The sequence below is a fragment of the Oncorhynchus tshawytscha genome, linkage group LG12, assembly GCF_018296145.1.
Source record: "Oncorhynchus tshawytscha isolate Ot180627B linkage group LG12, Otsh_v2.0, whole genome shotgun sequence".
NCBI classification, from domain to species: Eukaryota; Metazoa; Chordata; class Actinopteri; order Salmoniformes; family Salmonidae; genus Oncorhynchus; species Oncorhynchus tshawytscha.
In genome coordinates, this window is record NC_056440.1 from 56,447,090 (window position 1) to 56,472,636 (window position 25,547).

Genomic DNA, 25,547 nt, shown 5'->3' on the forward strand with positions numbered 1-25,547 from the left:
CCTCAGTTTCATCAGCTGTCCGGGTGGCTGGTCTCAGACGATCTCGCGGTAACTAAGCCCGATGTGGAAATCCTGGGCTGGCATGGTTACACGTGTAAAGTGTTGGTCCCATGTTTCATGAGCTGAAAAAAAAAGATCCCAGAAATGTTCCATACACACAAAAATATTATTTTGTGCACAAATTTGTTTACATCCCTGTTACTGTGCATTTCTCCTTTGCAAAGATAATCCTGACAGGTGTGGCATATCAAGAAGCTGACTAAACAGCATGATCATTACACAGGTGCACCTTGTGCTGGGGGCAATAAAAGACCACTCTAAAATGTGCATTTTTGTCACACAACACAATACCAAGATGTATTTAGTTTTGAGGGAGTGTGAAATTGTCATGCTGACTGCAGGAATGTCCACTAGAGCTGTTGCCAGGGAAATTGAATGTTCATTACTCTATCATAAGCAGCCTCCAAGGTCGTTTTACAGGATTTGGCAGTATGTCCAATCGGCCTCACAACTGCAGGCCACATGCAAATCTGAAAATCTATTGCAAGACTTCAAAATTGCTGTGTAGCCATGACCCCCAATACCTTGACAGAGCTTGAAGAATTAAAAAAAGAATAATGGGCAAATATTGCACAATCCAGACACGGCAAGCTCTTAGAGACTAACCCAAGAAGACTCACAGCTGTAATCACTGCCAAAGTTGTCTCTGACTTGTATTGACACAGGGGGGTGAATACTTATCTAATCAAGGTATATTGGTGTTATATTTTTTATTACCGTTAATCCCGCTTTGTAACATAACAAAATGCGAGGAAATCCAAGGGGACGAAAACTTATGATACCCACTGTTAAAGTCCCACATACAACAGGTAAAAGTCAACGCAACAAGAAGTCCTTGATAACTTCATTCTCATTTAAATTAAACGTTTGACACCATATACATAATTGCTGATAATTATAATAATTAGTTTGCACTTCATATACAGTACACCTACGTACACACTAGGAAAAAGGTTCTACCCCTAGAACCATAAAGGGCTCTTCATCTGTCATATTTTTAGGGTGAGGAAGTGGTAAAAGGTAGAGATTTAAGACCTAAAGGGCAGATGTATAAAGTTATAGGGTATAAAGGGCACTGAAATGCTGGTGGCCTTTTCTGCAACACCATCAAAATGTTCCGTAAATATCGTGCTTTATGAAGTTCGGTTAAGGCTTCATAGACCTTTCAGATAAGTATTTTTCACACTGACCCCGGCTGAATGTTTTGGGGAAGGAAATGTCAAGGCACTCACGTTTTTATATCAAGGACTTTCACAGGGTTTTTTATTTTATACCACCTTTCATTCAAACCCGATGGACACGAATAGAACTGGTTTGACGATCGTTTATCTCAGTATTTTAGTTATAGATAATACCCCCTCTTTTGGTACTGTTCTTTTAAAGTACTTTACTACAACCATTGGCAAGAAAACAAATTATTCTGAAATAAATGCTTCACACTTTGTCAGTGCAAGCTATTTTAAGGTTGTTGACATAATGGTTCGTTTTGTGCCTTCTTTCAAGCTACTGGTACAATTTGCTCAGTTATTTCTGGGACAGAAAAAAAGATCCTGAACCGGCATCAACATTTCATTTTCAACATCAAGAATCATTTGTTAGATAAAGCACATATGTTTACGGGTATAATTTCTCTTGAAATCACTGAGTCAATTATCCAATCATTCAGAATGCTGCTGTCTGTGGTATCTCTAAATTCTCCCCTGTCATCACAGTGCTAAATCTCTCTGTACTGGTTCCTGGTTGCTTGCTGCTAGCATCAGACTCCAGGCCCTCATGCTTTCCTCGCGAGTTAATTCATCTCTTCACGCTGCAGCTTGTATTTTCCCACTCTTCACTCTCCCTTTCTCCTTGTGCTAAATCATGTGAAAGCTCTCTCTATCCTTGATATGTTTCTTTGTGCAAGAGGAAAGTCTTACACATGAAAACCCCTGATGAAGGCCAAGGGCCGAAACACATTGGCTTCAGTTTTATATCGTAAAAAAGCTATTTTATCATTTTCCAATGTCTTCCAAGAGTTGCTGAATTTCCTTTTTTTCAACACATGTTTTGTCTTTTGAACAAACGCTAGGCCTGAGTAATAAGTTGTGAAGAGGATGCACTATCAGCTGTGAAACAACCAGCACCCTTACAGCAGCAGAATATTTCATTCACAGAGGAAACCTTTTAGTTTGAAACAACCTTCAGAACTACGGCAGCAAACCCACAATAAACACACACATGAAAAAAAGATGAACTCTCTGAAAAGACTAAATGCCTCCATACGTGCAGGTATTACCATTGTGCATCTTGCTCAAGCACTAAGACATCCAGTGTGCCCCGCATGTGGTGAGAGGACAAATGGATGCAAAAATAGAGAATATTGATTATTAATCCAAATGTTGATTGACAGCTAAAAATTAAAACTGCCCTTCTAAACGTCACATCTATGGCATATTGTTTGTAGAGAGAAATCATGAGATACTGTGGCTTAGGAGGATACGGTTCATTGTTGCATAGACTAACATGTTACTGTAGAGAAGCTATGATGTCAATACTGCTTTAGGTTTCTGAATATCACCAGCATACAGTAGAACTACCTCCAATGCGTTTTCCAATGGCTAACAATGTAGCCAGTGGTATGGGGTCTGTTTCTTTGTATCATAGATACTTGATTTGGTGATTAGCAGATTACAGTTCCCAGAAGATCTGTTCATAGATCAGATCTGCTCCCAAAAAGCTAGCCCTTCATCTCCCACCACAAGTTGTTTCGACATAGTGTCTGTGTTTTCACATCTTCTCTTCTGTTTTGTCAGATGTGTCATGGTTCAAATAGGCCAATTTGAGACCACGTCGACACAGGGGGATTATGGAAGCTAATGACCCAGTAATCCTTGTGGGAAGCCAACAAAAAAGCAGATCAAATACAAACTGTGTCCTGCACTGATTGCTTTACCTCCCTGCTACTGAGCAATTAGATCAAAATAGCATCTTTCTCAGTTTCCTTTTTCGCTGACAGGCTTTTCCCGGAGAGTTGAGAAGGTAATCATTTGTGTATAATGTGTTGAATAAATGCATCTTTAAAGTGTCTTTCAAAACTTGTTTGTAGTTGATTTTGGTAACAAGAATTGAAAGTCTGAGAAATGTAGCACATCCAAAATGAGCTTAATCTCTACATCCTCAGACCGATTTTCATCTGCATTGTCCTCTCAAATCAAATCAACTGTTATTTGTCACATACTTCATAAAATAACAGATGTAGGCGAACAGTGAAATGCTTACTTAGGGGCCTTTCCCGATAATGCAGAGAGAATAAATTCACAATGAGTAACGATACTTTGGCTATGTACATGGGAAATGAATACAGAGTCTATGTGCAGGGGTAGGAGGTAATTGAAGTAGATATGTACTATACATATAGGTATGGGTAAAGTGACGAGGCAACAGGATAGATAATAAGCAGAAGCAGCAATGTATGTGCTGAGTCAAAAGAGTTAGTGGAAAACGGGGTCAATGCAGATAGTCCGGGCACCTATTTGGTTAACTATTAGCAGTCTTGTGGTTTGGGTTAGAAGCTGTTCAGGGTCCTGTTACAGACTTGGTGCATCGCTACTTCTTACCGTGCGGTAGCAGAGAGAACAGTCTATGACTTGGGGGGCTGGAGTCTTTGACCATTTTTAGGGCCTTCCTCAATGGTGCAGTTGTAGAACTTTGTTGAGAATCTGAGGGCCCATGCCAAATCTTTTCAGCCTTCTGATGGTGAGGAGGCATTATTGTGCCTTCTTCACGACCGTGTTGGTGTGTGGACCATGTTCATTCCTTAGTGATGTGGACACCGAGGAACTTGAAGCTCTCGACCCGCTCCACTACAGCCCTGTCGATGTGGATGGGCTGATGTTGAGGGAGAGGTTGTTGTCCTGGCACCACACTGCCAGGTGTGACCTCCTCCCTATGACCTCCTCCCTATAAGCTGTCTCACTGTCGTCGATGATCAGCCCTGCCATCATTGTATCGACAGCAAACTTAATGATGGTGTTGAAGTCGTGGGTGAACAGGGAGTACAAGAGGGAACTAAGCACACACCCCATATGGGCCCCCGTATTCAGGGTCATTTTGTTGCTTACCCTTACCACCGGGGACACAGTACAAAAACATCTGGAAAAGGGGATGGATCTTTTTACTACATAATGTGATTTTAATCAGATGCATTGTGGGCTAATGAGCTACATCAAACATTAATGGGGGTAATTTGCACACCTCATGTGGCCCATTGATTCAAGTCTCCCCCTTAGCCTCACGCAACCATTATCACCATACAACCATACTGTACAGTTATTTCTAGGTGAAAACCCAAGGAACTGTTAAAATGCATGATTCACTCAACTCTAAAATGTAAACGCATACAAAAAAATAGGTCCTCTTTTTTTTGTTTTGTTCTCAGACATTTGAGGAGTGATTAGCTAGATTAATGTCAGTAGTAGCCCAATAGGATGGATTTCATATTCGTTTCACTGGCCACGCATCATCTCCAGATGAAGTGGACTCTTTTGAGAGGAAATATCTATGGAAGGACACTCACAAGAAGTAGTTCATCCAGAAAGCTTTTTCCGCTGCCATGCCCATCTGTCTCGTTGAAGAGTCTCATACCTGCAATCTGTTTCAGCATGTTAAACATGTTCATACAGCTTCAAATGGGTGTCCCGTGTCAAATCAGACACACACTGTGTCAGGGGTTAGAGTGATTTCAATTAAACGTTCCAAAAAGAATCAGTTCAGGGAAGATTGTTGACAGGTACTAGTATTAGTTTAGATAATGTTGTGTATACCATCATGATACATTTTTTAAATATATAAACACTGCATCTGCTTTAATACATTTATTTACAGTGTATTTGGAAGGTATTCAGACCCATTGACTTTTCCCACATTTTGTAACATTCTAAAAATGGATTAAATTGTTCATTTTTTCTCTCATCAATCTACACACAACACTCCATAATGACAATGCAAAAACTTTTTTTTTTAAACATACAGACCATTCAGACCATTTCCTCAGTACTGAAGCACCTTTTGTCTCTGCTGTGGAAGGAACTGGACTAAGGTGCAGCGTGGTGAGCGTACATTTTCTCTTTATTTGGAAAAATGACGCCGAACAAAACAATAAACACTACAAAAACAAACGGTGAAGCTAAAGGCTATGTTCCCTAAACAAAGTCAACTTCCCACAAAGAAAGGAGGGAAAAGGGGCTAACTAAGTATGGTTCCAATCAGAGACAACAATAGACAGCTGTCCCTGATTGAGAACCATACCCGGCCAAAACATAGAAATACCAAATCATAGAAAACAAAACATAGAATGCCCACCCCAAATCACACCCTGACCAAACCAAATAGAGACATTAAAATGCTCTTTACGGTCAGGGCGTGACACCTTTGGCAATTACAGCCTTGAGTCTTCTTGGGTATGATGCTACAAGCTTGGCACATCTGTATTTGGGGAGTTACTCCCATTCTTCTCTGCAGATCCTCTCAAGCTCTGTCAGGTGGGATGGGGAGCATCACTGCACAGCTATTTTCAGGTCTCTCCAGAGATGTTCGATTGGGTTCAAGTCCGGGCTCTGGCTGGGCCACTCAAGGACATTCAGAGACTTGTCCCGAAGCCACTCCTGGCTTGTCTTGGACTAGAGTCGTTGACCTGTTGGAAGGTGAACCTTTGCCCCAGTCTGAGGTCCTGGGCGCTCTGGAGCAGGTTTTCATCAAGTATCTCTCTGTACTTTTCTCCGTTCATCTTTCCCTTGATCTTGACTAGACTCCCAGTCCCTGCCTCTGAAAAACATCACCACAGCATGATGCTGCCACCACCATGCTTCACCGTAGAGATGGTGCCAGATTTCCTCCAGATTCAATCTTGGTTTCATCCGACCACAGAATGTTGTTTCTCATGGTCTGAGAGTCATTTAGGTGCCTTTTGGCAAACTCCAAGAAGCTGTCATGTGCCTTTTACTGAGGAGTGGCTTCCATCTGGCCTGATTAGTGGAGTGCTGCAGAGATGGTTGTCCTTCTGAAAAGTTGCCCCATCTCCACAGAACTCAGGAGCTCTGTCAGAGTGACCATCTGGTTGTTGGTCACTTCCCTGACCAAGGGCCTTCTGCCCCGATTGCTCAGTTTGGCCAGGCTGCCGGCTCTAGGAAGACTCTTGATGGTTCCAAACTTCTTCCATTTAAGAATGATGGAGGCCACTGTGTTCTTGGGGGACCTTGAATTTTGGTACCCTTCCCCAGATCTGTGCCTCGACAAAATCCTGTCTTGGAGCTCTACGGACAATTCCTTCGACCTCATGGCTTGGTTTCTGCTCTGACATGCACTGTCGACTGTGGGACCTTATATAGACAGGTGTGTGCTTTTCCAAATCATGTCCAATCAATTGAATTTACCACAGGTGGACTCCAATCAAGTTGTAGAAACCTCTCAACGATGATTAATGGAAACAGGATGCACCTGAGCTCAATTTCGAGTCTCATAGCAAAAGGTCTTAATACTTATGTAAATAAGGTATTTCTGTTTTTATCTTTTATACATTTGCAAAAAAAATCTTAAACCATTAAGGGGTATTGTGTGTAGATTGACAAGGGAAAAAATGTATTTAATCAATTTTAGAGTAGGGCTGTAACGTAACAAAATATGGGAAAAGTCAAGTGGTCTGAATACTTTCCGAATGCACTGTATGTAACAGGGTGAAGATTGCCTTGTCACACATATCAGTGCAAAGTATCTGTATACACAGTGAGACTCCTTTCATCTGTCTTTTGGGATCGTACACTCGACATGACTTATGATAAAAAAATTAAAAATCTGTTATTATCTTCGCACCCCACCGACATCAGAGGAAGGCGTTGGTCTGGTCGCCTCTGTTTATACGTGATCAAATCAAAAGTCAGAACAAGTCAGAGAATAGGCTGCGTGGTTGTAGGAGGAGGCTATTATTTCAGCAGGGTCTTTAGTTTGTGTCTGTCCCTATCTCTGAGCCTCCTTCAATAACCACCCCCTCTGTCATCGCTGAGACTGCAGCCAGTACTGGCCGTTTAACTCTGTATTGATCGTGCAGGGATTGTGGTAGATTTACTATCAATTCTGGGTGAAACCGCTTGCGGATTCAATGTACAGTGATGTCTCATGAGCCCACAACGGTCACTGCTAGGCCTGGGAAGCACATTACAGAGTAAGTAGATAAGACATCAGGGAATTTAGTTCTTACAAAATGACTTTGGACTCCTGTAAAGAAAGAATATTGGACGCAGTGAGCTCCCTCCTCATACTTCATGTAATTCTATTGCAACTTGGAATTTTAAGGATGACATTTTTTATGCCCTTCTCCCCCCTGTAATCTGAAGCGATGTATTACATTACAACCTGTTACGTACTGATCAAGCCAAATGAAGGAAACATAAATGCTATCGTTGTGAGTAGTCCACTGGCAGTTCCTCACTCCTCATTACCTTAGCTAAGAGCCTTAGGCCAAGCTACCAAACCTCCCATCCCCTCCTAATGGATGAACAGAGGGCCGACTCCATGTGCAATTACATAACAGTTCCGACAGCTTTACTTTGTGTCTGGAGCTCGTGAGTTTTGAACTTGGAACATCACAACTCCGTGTGCAGCCTTCTCATTTGGATGTACAGTACGGGAGAAAGGCCTTCATTTACCTAGAAGCCCTCAGGCTAGCTCTGCCAGGAAAGACTCAAGTACAAGTGTTCCCCTGTGGGATTCATCCCACCGTAGAGCTCCACTGTTGAGACATTGATCCAATGTGATCAGCTCCATTGCTCGTGAAAACCACAGGTAGTTCAAGGCTAACCTCAAGGAAAAATGTGCAAACTTGCAGTGACAATGTCGTGCGTCCTTGGGTTTTCATTTGTGAAGTTCCCGCCGGCGTTTTTGTCAAGTGAAGATAATTCAATGACAAATAATATTACACAGATATTTTGCATCAGTGATAATTACAGTGCTGTTACACCCATAATTAACCTTGACTCTAAACTTCAGCAATTTACAATGTAGATTGAATGAAGAAAGATACCATGTGCTGTGGTGAATTTATTCCTGAAGGCCACTACATTGTTCCATGAGTTGTGTGAAAAAAATAATGAGCTACCATGTGTATAGGAATCAATTAGCAAGACCTCCACTGGCACTGCTTGTCTCGTATGCTAGCTAAGCACCAGGCCCCATCTGACTGTCTGTCCCAGGGGCAGGTGGGAGTCACGGAGAGCATGTGGAGGGAAGAGAGCGCCCCTCAGAAGGTGCCAACACTGTTTTAATTTAGAGGTGGGAGGAAGCTGTTTCCCTGGCAGCATAAACACAGGGTTAGCTGACCCTGCCGTGAGCACTGTGGCCCTTCCCTCTGATGGGGGAGGGAGAGGTGTTGTGGAGTAGGTAGGAGGGAGAGGGGGCGAGAGAGTGTTCAGTAAAAGCCCCAGGAAAGCTGACAGGCTGGCGTATCTTTGATGGTGTGCTTTTTTAAACCTCTTCCACACAGATACAATGATGCACTGCTGTCGAGCTCAGTGACTTGTTATTTATTTATTGCAGCACATTCTGTCCCTTTGAAGGGACTCATAAAGTAGCTATGGGACCAATTTGTTGAGTATGATATTATTCCTTCCAGTTTGCTAATTCAGATCATATGTTCGTTTAGCACATTTATGGACAGTACAAACTATGTAAACCAACATATTTCACATTCTGTGTCAGGACATTTCCCTCTATTCATTAAAACAGTCAACATGAATTTACAATGATATCACCTCAGAAGTTTATTTTCTAGAATAGTAGGAACCCTGTTCAAGCAGCGGACACTCAGCCCAACAGTCCGTGACCAGGCTTCGTTTGTCTCACTTTGACATTTCCTGTCAAAACACTTGATGCAACCTTGACTTAAAGTTGATTGGTAAACGTAGTTTGCCTCTGAGAGGAATGCTGCTGGTGTGTGTGTCTAAAAGTGGACAATACCACAGAGACCTGTTATTTTCCTTGGTTTTTAAGATCATGTTCTGTAGACTTGTTGAAAAAAAGCTACAGAGCTTTTCATCTGTGAATTAGTTGCCATTTTATGTGAGAAGCTGTGTCTGTAACGGCAGATCTCCTCTTTGTCTGAAGAGGAGTAAGGATCGGACCAAGATGCAGCATGGTAAGTGTCCATAACTTTAATCAAAGAAAGCACGGAACACTGAATACAAAAATAACAAAGGAAACGTGATGAAACCGAAACAGTACCGTGTGGCGACTGACACGGAAACAAACACCCACAAACCAACAGTGAAACCCAGGCTACCTAAGTATGATTCTCAATCAGAGACAACTAACTACACCTGCCTCTGAGTGAGAACCATACTAGGCTGAACACAAAAGCCAACAGAAAAACAAACATAGACTGCCCACCCCAACTCACGCTCTAATCATACTAAATAAAGACAAAACAAAGGAAATAAAGGTCAGAACGTGACAGTGTCAGCATGTGAGATTTAATTATATTTCTCTGAAACAGGCACTTGCTTGGTGAAGTGAGGTAACAAATCAAAACAATACTGTAAATATTGTTTCAGCAAAAAGTGCTAAGTTTAATCAACTGCCTGCACACCGTTTTATGAAAATAACAATACTTATTTTCAGTTTCTGACTCAAAGGCTACTTTTACACAGACCGCCCAATTCGGATATTTTGCCCAATTATGGGCAAACATCTGATCTGATTCTGCAAAAGATCTGATATAACTGTGTAAATGCAGCCAAAGAGACGGCTGCTAAGTATGAGGGCGGAAAACCAACTTCATCCTCTTTTATCATCAGTATCAAAATCAATGTCAACAAGCAAACCAACCCCTATCAGATGTACAGAAGTTTGTGTTTTGATCAACAGTCATACACTGTGCAAATAACAATTCAATCTCATGAAATGAGGTGTCATTAGTAAAAAAAAAAATAAAAAATGTGAGGACTCCACATTAGACAGTGGAGCAATGCAGCCATTCCACAAAACCTTAGTATAAACTGCTTCATGACTCCGTCATCCCCTCACTTTACCCAACGTGCCCCACCGGGAATGTATAATCTCATCAGCGCCGATTATCCTCCTCTCAGGAGGCTGTCCTGCACGGGTATAATTATGGCAGGGTGGACTTTTAGGAAGCATATGCCATCTGTAATAGGCGGCTAATGCGCTTGATTGGGTCTGCCTGGTCACATGAGTAGATAAGAGGGGCCCTTTGGGGGTTTGAACAACAGGGGTTATTATTCAGACAAAACAACCTTGGGGGTTTTTCCAAAGCTCTCATAATTCCTTGACATTATCTGTCTAAAAGGATGCTGAAGACTGTCCTGTGAGCGCATCCAAGCCAGGAGAGACGTAGAATTTGTGGATGTCCATAACAATGACACTTAGGGGGTTGACTGATTACCGATTTTTGGAGTTCATTGTGTTGACACAAAGACACTGCAATATTGATGCTTTGGTTTGTTCGATTTGTCGAACACATAAACAGGTACCGAGATTGAGTTGGATAACAGTTCAAAATGACCTCCAGGGGAAATGCAGGAACATTTGGAAGATAGGTCCATGAAATAGAAGTTGGATCATATTGCTTGAACAGGCATAGAAATAAGTGAGCAGGTACGTTTCCCGGGATTATCCAATCAAACAGCGTGTTTGCATGTGGGAGTTTCCTTTTCCCCTCCCTTTTCAGTAGAAAGCCTGTGGGATTTTTTTTCTGTGAGGTGAGTGTCTTTGATATTTTATTAATCAGTAGAAGTGTGTGTGTTCAGATTGAGAGAGTGAAGGGTGGGGAATGTGCTCAGAATCCTTTGATTTGCTGAAGCAAGTATCAGCCCTTTTGCCAGAGTGAGAAGAGAAAAAAAAGTCATGGCTTTTCATCTGTGTCTATTCAATTCTATTTAATATACCATTCGATGGAAGCCTATGAAAATTTCAATAGGGGGGTCAACAAAGACATTTAACCTCTATGGTATTACTGAGCACACATTAAGAATTTAAATGACGGTTTTATGTATTGAAGTGTCACGGATATAATAATGTATTATGTAAGAGTGTGAATTTCGAGACCCAAAGGGACTTCACTGCTGAAACCAACGTTGTGCGGATGCATATTTGCCATATTTTCTGTGTGAAATGACTTCATTTTACCTGGATGGTGAAAATTGGAGCATAATAATGCTTTGCCCACAGTAATCATCCTCCCCCTTCATGTCCATCATCATTGATAGTAGGCCTTTTGACTCACATATTAATGACATCTGAGTGTGGAAATGGTGTAGCTAATTACTGAGAACAAATTGCAAAATGACTGTGAACCCACAATGGAGGTCTATTTCATAAGAGTGTTGATATTCAGCCTCTAACGTCTCGTGCAAGGCTGATGTTTGTTGACTCTAAATTCCTCTCCCCATGGATCCCTGATGCCATTAAAACACAGAGGGAAATGTGCTGTTTTTTATAGCATGTTTCAATCATGCTGTGACCCTTGATAATGAGTAAAAGCTAATTGAACAAAAGGTGAGATATTCACCCAGTTGGTTGGTTTTTCAACAGAATGAATTGTGTTTGATCAATGTCATTATGTTTTAGTCACCACCGACTCTGAAAGTCAGGTGCCCGAGAAGTTTGATCAAATACTTGATTTTCAGTAACAAAGCCTGATTATCTTGTCTTCTCATCATCACAAAACAAACCCAGTTTGTGTTTGGAAAGTATTCAGACCACTTCCATTTTCCCACATTTTGTTATGTAACAGCCTTATTCTAAAATATATTTTTTATCAATCCTCATAAATCTACATGCAATACTGTCACGACTTCCGCCGAAGTTGGTCCCTCTCCTTGTTCGGGCGGCGTTCGGCAGTCGACGTAAACCGGCCTCCTAGCCATCGCCGATCCACTTTTCATTTTCCATTTGTTTTGTCTTTGTCTTACACACCGGGTTTCAATTCCCCAATTACTTGTTCATTATTTAACCCACTGTTCCCCCATGTTTGTTTGTGAGTAATTGTTCGTTGTAAATTGGTCCGTTATTTGTGGGCTCGCTTTATTGCTTTCTATTTGTGTATTTTGAGTAAAGTACGTTGTTTACTCATATCTGCTGTCCTGCGCTTGACTCTCTACACCAGCTACACACAGGACCATTACAAATACCCATAATGACAAAATGAAAACAGGTTTTTAGAATTATTTGCACTTTTTAAAAACTCTACGGGATCAGTGACCCCCCCCCGCGGGACGGATGAGCTAACATGCGCTAATGTGATTAGCATGACTTTGTAAGTAACAAGAACATTTCCCAGGACATAGACATGTCTTATATGTTAATCTAACTGCGCTGTCCAATTTACAGTAGCTATTACGTGAAAAAAGACCATGCTATTGTTTGAGGAGAGTGCACAACAACAAAAAATGTTTTATCACGACAACTGGTTTGATACAGTCACCTCTAAAGGTAAATAATGTACTTACATTCAGTAATCTTGCTCTGCTTTGTCATCCTGAGGGTTCCAGAGATAAAATGTAGCATATTTTTCTTTGATAGAATCCACTTTTATAGTCAAATGTAGGAACCTGGTTCTACAGTTTGAAGCCCTGCTGTGTCTGCAGCATTGAAGGCCTCCATCATTTTTAAATGAAGAAGTTTGGAACCACCCAGACTCTTCCTAGAGCTGGCCGCCTAGCCAAACTGAGCAATCAGGGTAGAAGAGCCCTGGTCAGGGAGGTGACCAAGAACCCGATGTTCACTCTGACAGAGCTCCAGAGTTCCTCTGTCGAGATGGGAAAACCTACCAGAAGGACAGCCATCTCTGCAGCACTCTACCAATCAGGCCTTTATGGTAGAGTGGCCAAACGGAATCCACTCCTCAGTAAAAGGCACACGACAGCCCGCTTGGAGTTTTGACAAAAGGCACCTAAAGGACACTCAGACCATGAGATACAAGATTGTCTGGTCTGATGAATCCAAAATGGAAATTTGGCCTGAATGCCAGGCGTCACATCTGGAGGAAACCTGGCACCATCCTTATGGCGAAGCATGGTGGTGGTAGCATCATGCTATGGGTATGTTTTTCAGAGGCAGGGACTGGGAGACAACGCCGGAGTGCTTCGGGACAAGTCTCTGAATATCTTTGAGTGGCCCAGCCAGAGACCAGACTTGAACCCGATCGAACATCTCTGGAGAGACCTGAAAATAGCTGTGCACTGACGCTCTCCATCCAACCTGACAGAGCTTGAGATTATCTGCAGAGAAGAATGGGAGAAACTTCCCAAATACAGGTGTGCCAAGCTTGTAGCATCATACCCAAGAAGACTCAAAGCTGTAATCGCTGACAAAGGTGCTTCAACAAAGAACTGGGTAAATGGTCTGAATACTTAAGTGTGATATGTTTTTTTATTTTAATACATTTGCAAACATTTCTTAACCTGTTTTTGCTTTTTGCTTTTACAAGTTAATGCTGCGACTGTTTGTGGTAGATGGTGGCATTCTGTCACTGCACCAAACTATCACAAGGGGGAGTCTTGACATGTGGACTGACGATTTTCCCAAAAATAGGCACGGTGGGCTTTTGGTTTCTCTCCCTCTAAAAACAGAAATAAATCATTCTAAATAACAAACTGCCATTATTTACAAATTAGTAAGAACATCTCACCCCATTTTCAAGAATGACCTTTTTCCCTTTATTCAGATTACAATCGCTGACTTTCGGTTATTTGAAACAAAATCTCAAAAATATCGTAATTTTTTAAACAAGCCATAGAACGTTGGTTGCAATTTCAGTAATAAAAAAAAAGTAAGGAACTTGTTGTTAGAGTCGTGTGTATAGGTGGCAGGGAAGTCAGGCGCAGGACAATCAAACTGAATGAAATGGAGTTGTTTAATAACAATAAATGAAACATAACTCCAACTCTAAATAACAATAAAACAAAGTGGGTACGAGGACCCGTCGCGCACCAATACAAACAGCACACCACTGAACAAACAAACAATCTCTGACAAATACATGAGGGGAAACAGAGGGTTAAATACACAACGGGTAATGAATGGGATTGAAACCAGGTGTGTAGGAAGACAAGACAAAAACCAATGGAAAATGAAAAATGGATCAATGATGGCTAGAAGACCGGTGACGTCGACCACCGAGCACCGCCCGAACAAGGAGAGGCTTCGACTTCAGCAGAAGTCGTGACACTTGTCTGTCAGTTGTGCAGACCAAAATTGGTTAAAGAAAATTGTGATAAATAAAAAATATATACCATCGTCTCTTGCGCATGTCATTTTCCTTTTATAACGCATCCTTATTTACAAAGCTATTATTATTATTAACCCTGCATTATACTTCTATAAATGCCCCTTAGCCCCTTCGGTATTCTCACAGACCAGATTTGCCCTAATGAAAATGCCCCTTAGATATTGATTTAGAATCCTCCAATACTCTAAATGTTATTATTCGCGGAGAGACACGTCATTGGCAGAGAGTCAGGCGGCATTGGTGGAGTTGAAGAGGGCGAGGAACGAGATGGAGTCACAATCCATGCCAGGCTAACATACAGATGTTTATTTCAACTACATTTTAGTTGCAACAAGTCCAATCGGGTTTAAGTCAGGAGACCTACATGTAGAGATGAAAGAAATATTTTTAGATATACTGTTGGCCTACTGTAGGCGACATGAGTCTCACTAGTGTGTTGAGTAATGTGCTGTTAAAAGTGATGTAGGAATTGTATTTATTTTTATTTAACCTTTCTTTTGCTACATAAATGTCTACTTACTCTGCTGGCGTCTTGACCCTCATTTGCAATGCAAACCATAACAAATTACTATGGGAATAAATGGAAGAGGCAAGTGGAAGGGGCGAAAGTAGAGGAACTTCTCTGTCGGCCCTGCATAGACATCTTTTGAAATCAAGGTTTTCAAACACTTGTTTTTCACAAGGGCTATTAGCAGGACAATAGACACAATGTGGCCCCAAAAACACCTCTGACATAGGGTCCAGCATATCTCTTGATGATGTCATTGAATGTCTCGCCAGCTTTGATCCATGCCTGGGCCTGCAGGACGCAAAGTTCTTTGTTTGTCAGATGAATCATTGGGTCGAAACTACAGAACAGTACAAAACAAGAGAACACAGATGGTTAATGTTCTGAAAAAAATATATATATATGCATACACTGCCGTTCAAAAGTTTGGGGTCACTTAGAAATGTCCTTGTTTTCCATGAAAACATACATGAAATTAGTTGCAAAAGGAATAGGAAATATAGTAGAGACATTGACAAGGTTATAAATAATTATTTTTAATTGAAATAATAATTGTATCCTTCAAACTTTGATTTCTAGAATCCAAGTTGGCATAGCAGTTCAGACGTCTTTTGTCCTCGTCTTGTCGTGTCCCGTATATATATTTACAACTTTTTTTCACATACCTTTTTATATTAATTTTTTAATTTTCCACAAACTCATCTTCAAAACACTCTCCTGCAACCCGCCTCACCAATTTATCTTTATAAAAAAATATATATATATATATATATATATATATATACCTCAAATCTGTAATCCACCAAGAAGCTAGCCAGAAGCTAGCCAGGAGCTGGCCAGAAGCTAATCCAGAAGCTAATCAGAAGCTAATCAGAAGCTAGTTAGCTTCTTTACTGGCTAATCGTTAGTATTCAGCTAACCACGGTTTGTGGTCATCAGCTATCCTTTAGCTCGAAAATCTATCGCCAGTTTTGTACGGTGCAGCTCGGAACGGAACATACTGGACCAATTTTTCTCTCCATGTCCCTGGATTTCAACCGCCAACTCTGGACATTCATACCTGGATCTCATAGCTAGCTAGCTGCTATCCGTGTGACTATCGGCTTTCGTCGATTCAGGAGCAAACATCAATTATTCCGGAGCTAGCCAGCTGAAGAGTTCCATCAATCACTCCTGGGCTACAATCACCTATCCGGACCCGTTTTGCTGCCTACGCGGAGCCCCACCGGGCCTTCACAACTGGACTGCCGACGTTGTCTACCAGAAGGAGTTATCCGGCTGGCTCCTCCGTTGTGACGTTACCTGAACGCCGATCTGCGGCCCGCTAACCGTTAGCTGTCTTATCGGCTGCTATCTGAATAGACAATCGGACAATTTATTTATTTATTTTTATTATTATTTTTTTTTTCTTCTTGGGCCTCTATAACTATATCTATTGTTTTTTTTTTTTGTGTGATATGGATTAATCCCCTCTACCACACGGAACCCCACTAATCTACTGACGGAACGCAAGAGGTGGCTAATAACAGACCTCCATCCTATGCTAGCTTGCTACGGATGGCCTGGCTAGCTGTCTAAATCACTGTGATCCCCAGCCAACCTCTCTACTCACTGGACCCTTTTGATCACTCGACTAAGCATGCCTCTCCTTAATGTCAATATGCCTTGTCCATTGCTGTTCTGGTTAGTGTTTATTGGCTTATTTCACTGTAGAGCCTCTAGTCCTGCTCACTATACCTTATCCAACCTATTAGTTCCACCACCCACACATGCAATGACATCTCCTGGTTTCAATGTTGTTTCTAGAGACAATATTTCTCTCTTCATCACTCAATACCTAGGTTTACCTCCACTGTATTCACATCCTACCATACCTTTGACTGTACATTATACCTTGATGCTATTTTATTGCCTCCAGAAACCTCCTTTTACTCTCTGTTCCAGACGTTCTAGACGACCAATTCTTATTGCTTTTAGCCGTACCCTTATTTTACTCCTCCTCTGTTCCTCTGGCGATGTAGAGGTGAATCCAGGCCCTGCAGTGCCTAGCTCCACTCCTATTCCCCAGGCGCTCTTTTTTGACGACTTCTGTAACCGTAATAGCCTTGGTTTCATGCATGTTAACATTAGAAGCCTCCTCCCTAAGTTTGTTCTATTCACTGCTTTAGCACACTCTGCCAACCCGGATGTTCTAGCTGTGTCTGAATCCTGGTTTAGGAAGACCACCAAAAATTCAAAAAAACATTTTCAGACTAGATAGAACTGCCAAAGGGGGCGGTGTTGCAATCTACTGCAAAGATAGCCTGCAGAGTTCTGTCCTACTATCCAGGTCTGTACCCAAACAATTTGAACTTCTACTTTTAAAAATCCACCTCTCTAAAAACAAGTCTCTCACCGTTGCTGCCTGCTATAGACCACCCTCTGCCCCCAGCTGTGCTCTGGACACCATATGTGAACTGATTGCCCCCCATCTATCTTCAGAGCTCGTGCTGCTAGGCGACCTAAACTGGAACATGCTTAACACCCCAGCCATCCTACAATCTAAACTTGATGCCCTCAATCTCACACAAATTATCAATGAACCTACCAGGTACCTCCCCAAAGCCTTAAACACGGGCACCCTTATAGATATCATCCTAACCAACTTGCCCTCTAAATACACCTCTGCTGTCTTCAACCAAGATCTCAGCGATCACTGCCTTATTGCCTGCATCCGTAATGGGTCAGCGGTCAAACTACCTCCACTCATCACTGTCAAACGCTCCCTGAAACACTTCAGCGAGCAGGCCTTTCTAATCGACCTGGCCGGGGTATCCTGGAAGGATATTGATCTCATCCCGTCAGTAGAGGATGCCTGGATATTTTTTTTAAATGCCTTCCTAACCATCTTAAATAAACATGCCCCATTCAAGAAATTTAGAACCAGGAACAGATATAGCCCTTGGTTCTCCCCAGACCTGACTGCCCTTAGCCAACACAAAAACATCCTATGGCGTTCTGCATTAGCATCGAACAGCCCCCGTGATATGCAGCTGTTCAGGGAAGCTAGAAACCATTATACACAGGCAGTTAGAAAAGCTAAGGCTAGCTTTTTCAAGCAGAAATTTGCTTCCTGCAACACTAACTCAAAAACGTTCTGGGACACTGTAAAGTCCATGGAGAATAAGAACACCTCCTCCCAGCTGCCCACTGCACTGAAGATAGGAAACACTGTCACCACTGATAAATCCACCATAATTGAGAATTTCAATAAGCATTTTTCTACGGCTGGCCATGCTTTCCACCTGGCTACTCCTACCCCGGTCAACAGCACTGCACCCCCCACAGCAACTCGCCCAAGCCTTCCCCATTTCTCCTTCTCCCAAATCCGTTCAGCTGATGTTCTGAAAGAGCTGCAAAATCTGGACCCCTACAAATCACCCGGGCTAGACAATCTGGACCCTTTCTTTCTAAAATTATCTGCCGAAATTGTTGCCACCCCTATTACTAGCCTGTTCAACCTCTCTTTCGTGTCGTCTGAGATTCCCAAAGATTGGAAAGCAGCTGCGGTCATCCCCCTCTTCAAAGGGGGACACTCTTGACCCAAACTGCTACAGACCTATATCTATCCTACCATGCCTTTCTAAGGTCTTCGAAAGCCAAGTCAACAAACAGATTACCGACCATTTCGAATCTCACCATACCTTCTCTGCTATGCAATCTGGTTTCAGAGCTGGTCATGGGTGCACCTCAGCCACGCTCAAGATCCTAAATGATATCTTAACCGCCATCGATAAGAAACATTACTGTGCAGCCGTATTCATTGATCTGGCCAAGGCTTTCGACTCTGTCAATCACCACATCCTCATCGGCAGACTCGACAGCCTTGGTTTCTCAAATGATTGCCTCGCCTGGTTCACCAACTACTTCTACTACCGTTCTGTATACTTCTGGCCCTTCTTTGGACACTGTGTTAACAACCCTCCAGGCAAGCTTCAATGCCATACAACTCTCCTTCCATGGCCTCCAATTGCTCTTAAATACAAGTAAAACTAAATGCATGCTCTTCAACCGATCGCTACCTGCACCTGCCCGCCTGTCCAACATCACTACTCTGGATGGCTCTGACTTAGAATACGTGGACAACTACAAATACTTAGGTGTCTGGTTAGACTGTAAACTCTCCTTCCAGAACCATATCAAACATCTCCAATCCAAAGTTAAATCTAGAATTGGCTTCCTATTTCGCAACAAAGCATCCTTCACTCATGCTGCCAAACATACCCTTGTAAAACTGACCATCCTACCAATCCTCGACTTTGGCGATGTCATTTACAAAATAGCCTCCAATACCCTACTCAACAAATTGGATGCAGTCTATCACAGTGCAATCCGTTTTGTCACCAAAGCCCCATATACTACCCACCATTGCGACCTGTACGCTCTCGTTGGCTGGCCCTCGCTTCATACTCGTCGCCAAACCCACTGGCTCCATGTCATCTACAAGACCCTGCTAGGTAAAGTCCCCCCTTATCTCAGCTCGCTGGTCACCATAGCATCTCCCACCTGTAGCACACGCTCCAGCAGGTATATCTCTCTAGTCACCCCCAAAACCAATTTTTTCTTTGGCCGCCTCTCCTTCCAGTTCTCTGCTGCCAATGACTGGAACAAACTACAAAAATCTCTGAAACTGGAAACACTTATCTCCCTCACTAGCTTTAAGCACCAACTGTCAGAGCAGCTCACTGATTACTGCACCTGTACATAGCCCACCTATAATTTAGCCCAAACAACTCTTGCCATACTGTATTTAATTAATTAATTAATTTTGCTCCTTTGCACCCCATTATTTTTATTTCTACTTTGCACATTCTTCCATTGCAAATCTACCATTCCAGTGTTTTACTTGCTATATTGTATTTACTTTGCCACCATTGCCTTTTTTTGCCTTTACCTCCCTTATCTCACCTCATTTGCTCACATCGTATATAGACTTGTTTATAGTGTATTATTGACTGTATGTTTGTTTTACTCCATGTGTAACTCTGTGTCGTTGTATGTGTCGAACTGCTTTGCTTTATCTTGGCCAGGTCGCAATTGTAAATGAGAACTTGTTCTCAACTTGCCTACCTGGTTAAATAAAGGTGAAATAAAATAAATAAATACAATTTCGTCAAAGAATCCTCCATTTGCAGAAATATCAGCCTTGCAGACCTTTGGCATTCTAGTTGTCAATTTGTTGAGGTAATCTGAAGAGATTTCACCCCATGCTTCCTGAAGCACCTCCCACAAATTGAATTGGCTTGATGGGCACTTCTTACGTACCATACGGTCAAGCTGCTCTCACAACGGCTCCCACAACAATGCCTCCCACTCCTCTTTCTATTCTGGTTAGAGCCAGTTTGCGCTGTCCTGTGAAGGGAGATAATACTTTTTTTTTGCAACTCTGCCTAGAAGGCCGGCATCCCCGGAGTCGCTCACTGTTGACGTAGTACACAGCGTTGTACGAGATCTTCAGTTTCTTGGCAATTTCTTGCATGGAATGGCCATCATTTCTCAGAACAAGATTAGACTGACGAGTTTCAGAAAAAAAGTTACTTGTTTCTGGCCATTTTGAGCCTGTAATTGAACCCACAAATGTTGATGCTCCAGATTCTCAACTAGTCTAAAAAAGGCAGGTTTAATTGCTTTAATCAGAACAACAGTTTTCAGCTGTGCTTACATAATTGCAAAATGGTTTTCTAATGATCAATTAGCCTTTTATGATAAATGATAAACTTGGATTAGCTAACACAACATGCCATTGGAACACAGGAGTGATGGTTGCTGATAATGGGCCTCTGTACGCCTATGTAGATATTTCATAACAAAAATGAGCCGTTTCCAGCTACAATAGTCATTTACAACATCAACAAGGTCTACAGTGGATTTCTGATCAACTTGATGTTATTTTAACGTATAAAAAATGTGCTTCTCTTTCAAAAACAAGGACATTTCTAAGTGACCCCAAACTTTTGAATGGTAGTGTATATAAAATGTTTTACAGAGCCTTTCCATAAGTCACTGAAGTTTCTTCAACTGTCTTTCAGACTGTGATTAGAGCGATGTTTATTGCCTTTGCCGATCGCTCATCATCTTCACCCATCAGTGAGTCCATCTTACCGAGTCCACCGACATGTTACGGGTTCATCTGATGAAGGTGCACATTGGTTGGAGACTATAAGAGTACATGGCCCTAAAGGCTAGATAATTTTTTCAAACATTCATAGATGACCAGCAGGGTCAAATAATATAAACAGTGGTTATAGAGGGTGCAACTAGTCAGCACCTTAGGAGTAAATGTTAGTTGGCTTTTCATAGCCAAGCATTCAGAGGTCAAGAGAGCGAGAGAGAGAGAGAGAAAGAGAATCGAAACACACAAAGTAATGCGTGTTAATGAGTTCCGAGAGCCGATCTGTTATCCAACGATTAATTTAATAGCCCGGCTACGGTAGATGTGAAAATCCCTCCAACAAGCAATAGCCTACCTACCCACGTGTGGTCAACTATTTCAGCACAGTTTTGCGCAGCTCTGAGACAAGCAAGTCTACTTAATAAACATATACATTTGAAAAAGTTTTTTATGACTTGTTTTTATGCTACTGTGTATCATTTTCTTCATTTATATACTGTCAGTTCTAGATGAGCAGACAATTGAAATAAGATGTGTCATTGCATCTCAGATGAATGTGCAGGTACACAGTCATTTCAAAAATCAACCTGCAACAGAGCATTCTGGAAAATATGACAATGAGGCCCCTCCCACATCTGTGGATAACTACAGATTTAACTCCCCGTCTCTGGTTCCTCTTAATGCAGTTGAAAGTACTCTGTCCCAATGAACTCCAGTTATCAACATTAACTCCAGGGAGCGTTTCACTCTCTTGAGGTTTATGATAACTCCATGTATTGTAAATGTAACCCCCAAAAATGTAACACTGATTTCAACTATCCTTGATTTATTGTGTAGTGTCTTATATTAGCAAGGTGGGCACTTGAACGTACTGGGGCTGTACTTACGAACATTATAAACAGTATAAATTAAGTATAAATTAAAAACAGTGTGCATCAGCCACGGGATAGAACACTACATTGTAGCTGGTCCCATTAGATAACCTGGCACACCTTTAACCCTATGCTAACCTCACCAGATGACAGTGATTATTTCCTGGAACAAGTTTTGTATCAGCCAATTAAAAATGTTGACGTAGATCAAAGTTACACAACTGGCGGTTTTATTTGGCCCCCCAAGTTTCCATGTTTTGACATAAAAGACTAAAAACACAAGGAAATCAGCTCCAAGTGATTTTAAACGAAGAAATCTGTTTCTATTTATTCCTACGCATAATAGAGAGACAGATGTAATCGTATACAAATGTAAGCAAGATTTGAAATGATTAGGTATTAGTCAAACATATCTGTTCGGGCTTCTGTGGACAACTTGCAGTCTTCTAATTATTTGTAATTATATTCCAGCCCCCCGACCATCCTCTCAAGAAAGAAAATCAGCCCATGGCTGAATCTAGTTGATGATCCCTGATGTAGATGGACAGGAACAAACACTTTTACATAAGAGCGTCCTTAAAACTTCTTGAGGCTAGGGGGCACTATTTTCACGTCCGGATGAAAAGCGTGCCCAAAGTAAACTGCCTGCTACTCAGGCCCAGAGGCTAGGATATGCATATAATTGGTAGATTTGGATAGAAAACACTCTAAAGTTTCTGTTAAAATAATGTCTGTGAGTATAACAGAACTGATTTGGCAGGTGAAACCCCGAGGACAAACCATTCAGGGAAAACGAAAATTGAGGTCATTGGATTTTCCAATGTGTTTCTATGGGATACCCTTATTACTAGGAACCTGGTTGCAGTTCCTGTGGTTTCCACTAGATAGCAACGGTCTTCAGAAATTGGTCAATGATTTTCTTTTGCGAAATGAAGAAGTAGTGCTATTCATTCCATGTGTCACTCTGAAGGTCCCTACTATTTTGGTGCGCGTGAACAGGAGGGCGCTCCATGTTATTTTTCTTCGGTATTGGAGACAGATTATCCCGTCTTAAATTTTATCGATTATTTACATTTTAGGATACCTGAGGTTGGATTAGGAACGTTGTTTGAAATGTTTGGACCAAGTTTACAGGTAACTTATTAGATCCCTTATAGTCATGTTGGGTGAGTTGGAACCGGTGTATTTCTGAATTAAACACGTCAAATAAATGGACATTTTGGGCATATAAAGAAGGAATTTATCGAACAAAACGAGCATTCATTGTGTCACTGAGACATTTGGGACGGCAAAAAGAAGATCTTCAAAGGTAGGGCATTTATTATATTGTAGTAAAACGCCAAAGGGATCTACCTCCTGGTCCTCTTCCCCTGTTTTACCCACCAAGGGTAGAGACAGAGATGACCTCGCCTACTGAAATACCGGATTGGGCAAAGCCGTCAGAAGACGACTCAAGCCAACCAACTATTGAACCTGACTAGTGTCAGGAAGAATCACCCTCTGCCTCAAGTGACACCTCTGAATGGGAACAGCTGTTAGACTCATTGCTGATAGAGTAAGGGCACTGTCATAACCAGAGGCCCATATATGCACTGTAAGAAAAGTATTTCCTGTTGTAAGATATGTCATCACCCTCTCTGCTCTGAGGGAATGGGAGGAGCAGCGGATCGGGTGCAGAGAATCAAAAGGTATATAAAGAGACATTTGCCATTACTTTGGCGCTGACTTCTTGAATTCTGAATTCATTTAGACAACCATTTGACTTTGGGTAATTGCCACCTGACTCAAATTACTTAAAAGATTCTAACTTGTTGGATCTGAGAAGGGTCTCTCCGATATACCGTTTAACTATTGAACAGCTGTTCTCTCGCCTGTGGCCTTGGTGCTTGTATACTGATGCAAATTATATCCAGAGAAAGTCTTTGAAACTTAACCTCTCGATTGAGCTCAGTACCTCGTCCTAGTTGCATGGCACGGACGCTGCGGTAGTTCAACGGGACTGAGAGGCACTCTAGTCCTTAAGTTGATCTCCTGTTAATACCTATGGTTATCTGAATTGACCCTGTCGCCCGCGGCCTTGGTGCTTGTATACTGATGCAAATTATATCCAGAGAAAGTCTTTGAAACTTAACCTCTCGATTGAGCTCAGTACCTCGCCCTAGTTGTGTGGCACAGACTCTTCGATATTCCAGTGGGGCAGGGAATCACCAGCGGGTTCTCTCATCCAGTCCAAACTTGAATCTCTCAATTTAGTAAAACGCCGACTCCAATTCAACCTCTCAGCCAGTAGAGGGGAGTCGCTAACTAAATACCTAAATTCTGAAAAAGAACTCTGACCGATTGAAACTCTGCTCCTGATCTCGTGGGTCTCCCCGTCATCTCTCAAAGGTAATTAAAGAACTATTATAAGTATTTAATATAGAGATAAGTGTTATCATTGTACCAGGCATTAAGTACCAGAGCATTAAGGCATTTGCATGTTTTTGATTAACGCTGTGTGTGACCGAGTTACAAATTGTGTATTTTGAAGTGTGTTTGATTGTAAAAGACAAAAAACAGAGTTATTTTGTCTCGAGTAAAAGGTTCTCTCAAAGACAGTTAACAACTCTGACACTCCCCTCTACCGGGACACTGGAAACGGGGATCAATGCTCTATGACAGAATGAGTTACCATTAAAAGACAAGGAGGAAGGTGTGTCCAGTAGTGATTCATTTAATTGTCTTATCGATCTATCTAAGTTTTATTTTCCAAGCGATACATAGCCGATGGGCAGAATAGTGAGACTAAGTTGACTAAAGGTCTTCACACTTTAAACTAGATACATCACAGAGGGGAAATACTCAACCACAGGGAAATCATATAGAGACTGGTAGGACTAGTGCTTAATAACAACTCAAGGACCAATTAGTGGTGAAGCAAAGAGTCTAGAGGATAAAGGTGGGGTTCACACATCCCAGCTAGAGCTAGACCGTTGAGAGTGACAAGGCAAAAGACCTCTCTACGCGGACAACGCTTCGATATAGAAAGAGAGGCAGGGCTACGCGAGTGGCCCTGGTTATACCGAGATAACCTGAAGTATCTATAGTGCCCTGTCCAATCCAGGGAACGGGACGCTAACCACCTCTAGCACCCCGCTGCCGGCCAAGGGGCGGGGCTGAAGGTATAGTATCGCGACAATATCGTTTTTTCTGTCTTTTGTGTCGCATCTGCCTAGTTGGAAAATTATTTTCATGTGTTTGTATGCTGGGCGCTGTCCTCAGATAATCGCATGATCTGCTTTCGCCGTAAATCCTTTTTGAAATCTGACACAGCGACTGGATTAACAAGAAGTTAAGCTTTATTTTGATGTGTTACACTTATATTTTTGTGAATGTAGAATATTGATATTTCTGTAGTTTGAATTTGGCGCTCTGCAATTTCACTGGATGTTGTCAAATCGATCCCACTCGTGAAGGGATCACTAAGACAACGTCAACCACTCTCGTTCCCACCCTACAGATGCAATAACAGTGTTAGTTATTTAAGAAGTTTATTGCGAGTCCGGACTCGAACCCTCATTGGTGAGTATCCACACTAGAGGGAAGTTGATTGTTTATTGTTCTAGAGTACACTTGTCAATCAACTGAACAACACATTCTAATGCACGCTGTAGGCAAAGAGTTTTATAACTAACTCAAGTA

The 25,547-nt window shown here is 41.8% G+C and overlaps 1 protein-coding gene across 10 annotated transcripts in view; it reads left to right on the top strand.

The window, feature by feature from the left end:
* LOC112263501 (muscarinic acetylcholine receptor M4) overlaps positions 1–25,547 on the top strand; it is a 156,268-nt gene that overhangs the window by 98,878 nt on the left and 31,843 nt on the right. The window contains exon 1 of one of the 10 annotated variants that reach the window (XM_024439872.2): positions 9,478–10,805. The exons of 8 other annotated variants lie outside the window; for them this stretch is intronic. The gene's annotated coding sequence lies outside the window, so the exon portion shown is untranslated. Of the gene's footprint in view, positions 1–9,477; positions 10,806–25,547 lie in introns of those variants that run through there. One more of the 10 variants, XM_024439873.2, reaches the window with a different exon arrangement.